Here is a 7,413-nt window from a genome sequence, read left to right as displayed (position 1 = left end):
CCTAGCTTTGTAACAGTTTATTATGTAATATTTCTTTTTCTCTGTCTGTACTTTAACCATTTAAATATACATATACTTTCTGAGAATAAAATCTACAATATAATGGCTAGTATTCATATTTAAACAGCTATATGTCTGCCCATCCCTACTTGGCAAGGTGATAGATAATCTATTTTTTACATAATGAGGGTACTGTATACTTTGCTTCTTTCCTAGCTCATATGCCTGATTTACTACATTTATCAATTTACAATTTACCAATTATTTACAATCCCCTTTTTTATGTAACCTTTGGATGAATAATTGATAAGAATCTTGATGTTCCAATAATGATAGTTTACATATTACACCACTTACAGATATTATTACTGGGGATTCAGGAGTATAAAATTTGATGTTGTCTTATATCATCTGAGAGGATAACAAGCATAATTTGCATTTGCAGCTGCTTTCTGTAAACGTGATATTGTACAAATTATACTCCAATATACATATATTTATATATATATTTCTCTTAGAGAAACTCACAATCTAGAATCTCCAACATTATGGGTCTAACGCAGTTTAAAGACAATTTTGGTGTAAAGCCAGCAAAGGTATGAGTATATTTTAGGAAACCATGGTGCCAAGAGAAACGCATACTTGGCTGAGATTCAAATGTGGGGCCGTAGTGCTAGTGTTTCTCGGCCAGGGTTATGGAGAAACATTGGGGTTCCTGCAGAAGTTGCTAGTGGTTTCTTGAACCTGACTGAGGAAGAGAGATCAGGCAGGTCAGTGAGTTTATTGCAGAAATAAGTGATGTCCCCTCTGCAATAAAATATACTCACCTGCCTGTATAGACAGCTTTGACAAAAAATTCATCCTCACCTAATAAAAAAACTGTTTGGAAAGTCCTGTTCTACATTATACATCGGGTCACATTGAATTATTTGGCAGACTAAGCTGACAAGTAGAGCAAAAACCAGAGCAGAAAGCAAAATTAAAAAACTTTTCCTGAGTTTTCCATATTTGGATAACCATAGACAGGAAGATGTTATACTTTATTTTAGGTTTCTGCTATATTTTTTTTTTTTCTTTCAGATAAGTGGTGGTAAAATGGAGATGTTTGTGAGGTTCCTACTGCTTGTCCTACTCCTGTACTCTCCAGGTATGTCTTTACAAAAGTATTCTTAATAATGCTCATAAAGGGTAGTGAGCAGCAGATATCTGGTAAACTGCTGTGTATGAAAACGTAGAAACAGCAACTTTTTTGGGGCAACACATTTTAGGAATAAAAACCCTAGGGATGTGTTAAAACTCATCCCTGTTCACTTGGTTCCTCAAATGGTTTAAAAAAGGAAAAAGTACCTAAAAGAACATAACTGTTTTTCACAGTAGCCAAAGTCAATTGCTAAAACATCCAATAAATTTTATTGGTCTGATGGTCTGCTTCATTTGAAAGAGCTACCAAAGCTGTACAACAGACTTGTGTAATATATATTTTTATTTTAGGCTGCCCTAAAAGACAACCCATACTTATCTGCTGTGCTAAACCCCTAAAAGTGATATAAAACTCCTCAATAAATAATAAAACACTACAGTGGTTGTGTTTAAACAAGGATTATTTAGTTTTCACCATGGTTTGGGGAACACAAAGAGGCTGGGACTCTGGGAGAATTTTTGACTTGGGAGAAGATATAATATGAATATGAATTTGTGAATGAAAGTATGCACAGTTGAAAAAATGCCTTTGAAAAATTGGCTTAGTGATTTATTAGTGATGAACAAGCTCTCAGAAGAAACAAAAAAGAACAAAGAAAAACATTGTGTGAAGTTAACAACCCTAGTGCATCTTTTTTCTTGGTGGGAAGGATTGCATGTACTGCGGTGCCTCATTTTTAGGTAGACTGCTTTTGGAGGTCCCAGTTGTTGTATAAATATGTGTCCCTCAACAGACAAGAAAAAGAAAATAGGATTTTTACACCCACAGTAAAATCATTTTTTCCTAGTCTATTGAGGGTAACTTAGTTTATTGTAAAAGCACTCTCACAACGTGTTAAAAAGCAAGCGTTTGGGGTCATGCAGCATCCTTTCCTTCAAGAAGGTAACAAGGTTATAGGCTTGCCTACAGGTAACGTGGGCATGCGGTCCCTCACCAAGGAAAAATCGACCTATTTCTTTTCTATCCCTCCTCCACCTTCTGTTCTTCTCTCTCTTTTTCTTATGCTATTTTCTATGCTATTAAACCCTTTAGTTTGCTGCATTGGACTAATCATGTCTTTTTCTGTATTTAGTGTCACATGCGATACAACTAATACCACTCTTATTTGAGCACAGCAGCACTGTCTACATCTTCCATACTAGTCACACATTTAATAATTTTCAAAACTTCCCAAGATTAATATAAAATAGATGTCATTTCTCAGAGATGTGTTCAAATTCTTTAGTCATGCCCAGTTTTTGTTATGTCTACATTGACTTTCTTTTATGTTGGGCCTGTTTGCTTGTGTCGCTGTGCTCCCTTTTGGAGGTCTCAGTCGTCCAAAAATTCTACTTCCCTTGATAGACAATTTATGACAAGCCAATGTGTATATGGCCATTGCCATAAATTCCTTTGCTATGAACTGATGTACGCTGGTTACTGGACGGGTTATGTCCTATTGGTTGGCATACTTTTTTTGCATACCAGTGTCCAGTCTTGTAGTTCAGTGGTTGCCAACCGGTGGTCCACGATAAAATTTTGGTGGTCTGCGGCTCTGGCTGGTGCGTCCCCCAGTGGGGTAAGAAGAAGAACCTCGTCAGGAGGGGCACACCGGCCAGAGTCGTGGACCATGTCCTCTGTATAGATTGCAGTCTCAGGGAAGTGGGCGGTTGTCTCTGGACACAATGGGAGCGGGTCGGAGAGTGGGCAGGTTCTGGCATCATGACGTCACTATGGGGGAAGTTTCTTCCTCTTTGAGTGACATCCAGCTCCCTGCGCATGGGCAGTCTGGAGCCGGTAAATTTAGTGGTCCATGGGTCCGAAAAGGTTGACGACCACTGCTGTAGGTGACAGTATAACCTGGTTGTTTCAAAATCATCTGTTCCCTAAAGGACCTGGAAAAACTATTTTACTACAGTAAAATTTTTCAAATTTTGTTTAGGATTCTGCAAACCAGTTACGGAGACCCCGGCTTCTTATGCTCCACCACCAGTTACATTTATGGATTGCCCAATTGTAAATTCTTTCATGCACACCTGTAAACTTTTAGAGAAACAACATGAAACATTCCAAAATATTTTTTATTATTTTTGCAAAGCACTTAAGGAACACCTATGTCCCAGCAGTTCAGAACCCGAAATTGGTAAAAAACAATTTTATGACTTTTGGGGCATTGGTTCAAATATAACAATAGTTTCCTAACTTTTATATGTTTTCTCAATACATACATCATTAAAGATAGGAATTTCTGTAACCACAATTTTTGTTTTGGCACAGAATGGTTAGCAACATTTTCACCTTTTATTTGCTGTTTATGTCCCACTGTGCTAAATCAGATTATTTTCAAAGGAATTAAATGTGAAGAAAAATGCTACATTTTACATTGTCACTAAACCATGAATAAAGTGGCATTCTTGTAAAGGGGACACTTATAGTAGTGACAACTAGTAGTAGTGAAGATTTTTTCATATTATCTACAAGTGTTATCTTTTCCTATTATATCCTCTATAGAAAAGTGTTAAACTACTTTAAATAAAAAAAATGTAAAAATGTAACAAAAGCAATGTATCATTACAATATTATTAAATATGTTACATAATGCAAGTTTCTGAATCTTTCTTCATAAGTTTCTGCCAAACAGAAGGAATTGATGAGCCATTGATTGATCCAAAAGACAATGGAGTTTATTTTTAAAGAATGAGTAGGAATGTACACACCAATGGTATAGCATTTGAGATCTCATCATACATACAGAGGACTGATTTTCTATAGCAGCAGCATGTTATCTGACTACATAGATTCAAGGATTCACATGTTTCAAACAACTATTCCCCAAGCAACATTTACATAATAATTGAAATGGACATCACACATTTATTACCCTACCGAAAACAAATCACTCTCCCTCAAATATTTACCCAAAATAAGTAAAGCATCACTCCTGTGCAATATAGATAGCATATATTCTGCTGGAATAAAGCAATAAGCAAGCAGGAAAATGGAGTTAGAGTAGAATCTCCAGTCTGGTCTGGACTACTGTAACCTCCTCCTCTCTAGTATTCCACTAACCGGACATCCCAACAATCAAATACCGTATTTCCCCATGTATAAGACACACTTTGTTTAAAAAAATTTGGGGTCTAAAAACAGGGTGTGTCTTATACAACGCTAGTAGATATATTTAAATTGCATTTCCCGTTTTTTTGCGCTTGGAAACAATGGATGAAGTCTTCTGGGGACAATTTGATTGCAGCAGGAAGAGTGAAGAAACCAACTATAGGAAAAGTTTGTACCTGGGTAAAAAGATCCTGGGATAATGTGAGGATTGAGATCGTTGTCAGGCCATTTAAGAAGTGTGGCATTTCACATGCCATAGATGGAACTGAGGATGAGGCAATGGACCTGATTTATGAAAGCTCTCCAAGGCTGGAGAGAATACACTTTCAGAAGTGAAGCTGCGTGATCCTGAAAACATGAAATGGATTTTTAAAAATAATTTGCTAGCAAACGTTTTATATCCTGAACCAGATCCATTCCAGGTTTGCTGGATCACCCAGCTTCACTGATGAAAGTGTATCCTCTCCAGCCTTGGAGAGCTTTCATAAATCAGGGCCAATATATGAAGACAGTGATTCATCATCAGACACAGATGACGCTAAAGAGGCTAATGAAGCTAAAGAACTAATATATGGATCAGAGTTTTGACAGTGATGAGGATTTGTATGGATTCTATGATGAATAAAACTTGAGTTCAATAACTTTATGTAATAAAATAATTGTAATAAAATAATTTTTTCCAAACTTCGGATCGCAAAATCAAGGTGCGTCATATACATGGGAGCATCTTATACATAGGGAAATACAGTACAACGCAACTATTAAAATGCCAGCAAGTTTATCTTAATACAAAATTACAATACAAAGTACAGAAAATTGTATTAAATGTGGGCATAGGTTTTCTACAACACTTGCTCTATGTTTGAAAGTATATATTTATCTATTGTTTGTGTTTTTTTTTTTTAATTTTGGAAAAAGTTGGGAAAGAATATAATTTCTTTCAGGTTTAACTGCCTTGTTGCAAAGATTAAATAAGAAATTGGACTTTTAAGGTACCTTGCAAACAACAAAGTACCTAAATACGGCATTTTATAATAAAATCACATAATCCAAATCAAGAAACTTAATAAAACTATATTACACATCTAGTCCAGGAAGGAAACTCCTTTTCATAACCTAAAGCTCAAAACAGTCCATTTGTACTAAACGGGTTTCCAAAGATATATACGTACAGTAACCAACATCCATAGCTTCAAAACTGTTATAATTGTAAAGGTTTCTCTACATATTTCACGGTCAAGCTTCCTCAGAAGAACACATAAATAAATGTAATAGCAAACAGCCATAGTTTACTTTGTTTTTGGGATGTATAGCCGACACACAGGCACGCGTCTATAGGGAAACCCTGGCCAGTAGAATCAACTGGGAGCCAATCCCACTTGACCAATACATCTCCATTTGATGTTATTGCCTTGATGAAAGGCAGAATTATTTTTTTATACAGAAATAATATTGTTTCCTGTACATGGAATGTTGCCTGTGGTGTACATCAGATTCCAGTGATGGGCTGGGCATTTAAGTAAATTCTCCCATGTACACATACCATGGATAAAGGGTATCTCAAAGACAGGAAGTAACTAGAAATATGTCTAATGGAGCTCCAGATAGTAAAACCAGTATCTAAAACTGAAAAAAAGGTTTTGGGTATGGGTATACTTTGTACAAGCACAAAAGAGCACAGAACACTGCAGGAATATTTGTTTTAACCCTTTCTTTGGTGGTCTCTGGCATTTTATAAACTGTCCAACTGCAGGAATTCCAACTGTCCTGGATTTCATGTACAGATCCCACTTTTGGCATTGCTTTCCACCTAAATCATCCTGCTTTGTTAAACATTGTACCAGATTGGCTATACGCAGCAGGGTTTATTTGTATAATAATTACTGGGACCAATAAGGAGCAGCTACCAGATTGCCAAAAAAAAGATCGCTACTAAGAGCCAAAAAAACAAACCGTATACTAAATCCAAAAGACTGAAAAGTATGTCACATTCCAACCTGTCAATGAAGCCTACAGAAGGTAATAAATTAATAAATAATAATGCTTAAGATGAGTAACACCAGCTGGGCAATGGCAGAACACTCACAGACAAAGAGAGTCACAAATCAGTTACTGACTATAAAGAAAGGCAAAGGTAAGTTGAGAAATATACTGACAATACATAAACACAGTTTAAGGGGCTAAAATATATAATGTCTGTGGGTACACCAGGAAGCTACACAACAATATGAGGGTAGGGCTGCTATGTGGGCACATTGGTAAGTTGGCTATGTTTGGAGGGGGGATCATGGAGCAGTACTACAGAGGAAATACTGCTAAGATCTCTGAAAAAAAACTAGGACACTGGAGGTGCTGCACATCAATCAGGACACAATATGAGGAGCTGCAGCAAAATTTTCAGTATTAGCTGTATTATTATACAGTACCATCATACTATGCAGTGCTGTACAAATTCCATTGTTGTGTCACTAACTTTCCCTCAAAGGGGCTCACAATCTAATGCCCCTACCATTGTCATTAATACAGTCTAAGGCCAATTTTTTTTAGAGGGAAGCCAATTAACCTCACTGCGTGTTTTTAGGATGTGGAAGGAAACCGGAGTACCCGGAGGAAACCCACGCAGACAACCTGCAAACTTCATGCAGATAGTATCCTGGCCAAGATTCAAACCTGGGACCTAGCGCTGCAAAGGAAAGAGTGCTACCTCTTAGCCACCATGCTGTCCTTTAGCTGTATACTAAAAAAGTGGGACTTTTGGTATGGTATGGTGCTACTTGTCTAGGGCACTATATTGAGCAGGTCATACTGTGACTAGTGTTGCCATGAGGGCACTGCCATGTAAATGAGTATCCATGGAAGCTGCATTAGGGTGTAAATAGCTAAATAGTTGGGGGGTAAAATTTCAAATAGCCTAAGAGGTGTTTGAGAAGAAGGAGATTTGAGGCAAAGTTGGAACAGATGTTGGAAAAGCAAATGGAAGTAGGCAGAATGGGAACAATGGGAGATGGAAGATGGAATAGTAGTAGTAGAAGATGGTGGAGAGTGGAAAATCGGGTGATAAGAAGGGGGACTAGGAGTGGAGGTGGAAGTGGAAAGTGGGATGTAAGGGAGTTAGG

At 37.2% G+C, this 7,413-nt stretch overlaps 1 long non-coding RNA gene across 1 annotated transcript in view; it reads left to right on the top strand.

Annotated features, from left to right (window-relative positions):
• Positions 1 to 1,061: 1,061 nt before the first annotated feature.
• The window catches only part of LOC140327286 (uncharacterized), a 13,824-nt gene continuing 7,472 nt past the window's right edge, over positions 1,062 to 7,413 (top strand). Inside the window, exon 1 of the long non-coding RNA XR_011920015.1 lies at positions 1,062 to 1,147. This is a non-coding gene — a long non-coding RNA (uncharacterized lncRNA). The remainder of the gene's footprint in view (positions 1,148 to 7,413) is intronic.

The sequence above is a fragment of the Pyxicephalus adspersus genome, chromosome 3 (assembly GCF_032062135.1).
Source record: "Pyxicephalus adspersus chromosome 3, UCB_Pads_2.0, whole genome shotgun sequence".
Lineage (NCBI taxonomy): Eukaryota > Metazoa > Chordata > Amphibia > Anura > Pyxicephalidae > Pyxicephalus > Pyxicephalus adspersus.
This window is presented reverse-complemented; position numbering and strand designations above follow the sequence as displayed.